The following is an 898-nucleotide window of genomic DNA, read 5'->3' as shown; positions in this document are numbered from 1 at the left end:
TCCTAGCTGCTTGAGTTACAGGCGCCGAGCCGAGGCCTAGTTGACAATCAGTAATTTAGTTATGAATTCACTTTTCTTGAGCTGTGAGAAATCTGGATGCTATTTTGGTTTTGAGACAGGATCTTGTTCCTTTGCCCAGGATAGAGTACAGTGGCCTGATCATAACACACTGTAGCCTTGAACCCTTGGACTTAAGCAGTCTTCCTGAGTACCCAGGATTGCAGGTGTGCACAATCGTGCTCAACTAATTTTTAAAATTTTTGTGGAGATGGAGTCTTGGTATGTTGCCCAGGCTGATGGATATCTATTTTTGTAGTTCTCAAAAGCTACCAGTTAGAAATAGGTTTTTGTAACTTTATTGTATGTTTTAAAAATAATCTTTTCAGATTATCATGTTTGTTACTTTTTGGGAAGGTAAAAAAAGTTGTGAGATTACCTTAAGTGAGGAGGGTTTGTTTTGTAAATACTGAAGGATGTGAGGAAGTTCCAGAAGCAGTTGATAGTCATATATTCAGGAAATGAAGAGTGGGATGTCATTCAGGATATAACAGCAGCGTTATTTGTCCTTTATGTTCTGAGACTCAGCTGATTTTCAGTGTTCTCCCTCTTTTCTTTCTTTCTTTCTTTCTTTTTTTTTTTGGAGACAGAGCCTCACTCAGTGGCCCTGGGGTGGAGTTCCATGGTGTCAGAGCTCACAGCAACCTCAAGCTCTTGGGCTCAAGGCATAGGCCAGTATAGGCTGATAGCTTTAGCCCTGCTTATCACTTTGCATTTGTATTCTTTATCACTACCTGAGAGATATTTATATTATTATTTTGGAGCCAGCTATGCATTATTTATATATTTGATGCATTTATATGTGTGTGTATATATATAATATATATATATATATATATAT

The sequence above is a fragment of the Otolemur garnettii genome, unplaced genomic scaffold (genome assembly GCF_000181295.1).
Source record: "Otolemur garnettii isolate 467f Iridium unplaced genomic scaffold, OtoGar3 scaffold00020, whole genome shotgun sequence".
NCBI lineage: Eukaryota > Metazoa > Chordata > Mammalia > Primates > Galagidae > Otolemur > Otolemur garnettii.
Note: the sequence above shows the minus strand (reverse complement) of the source record.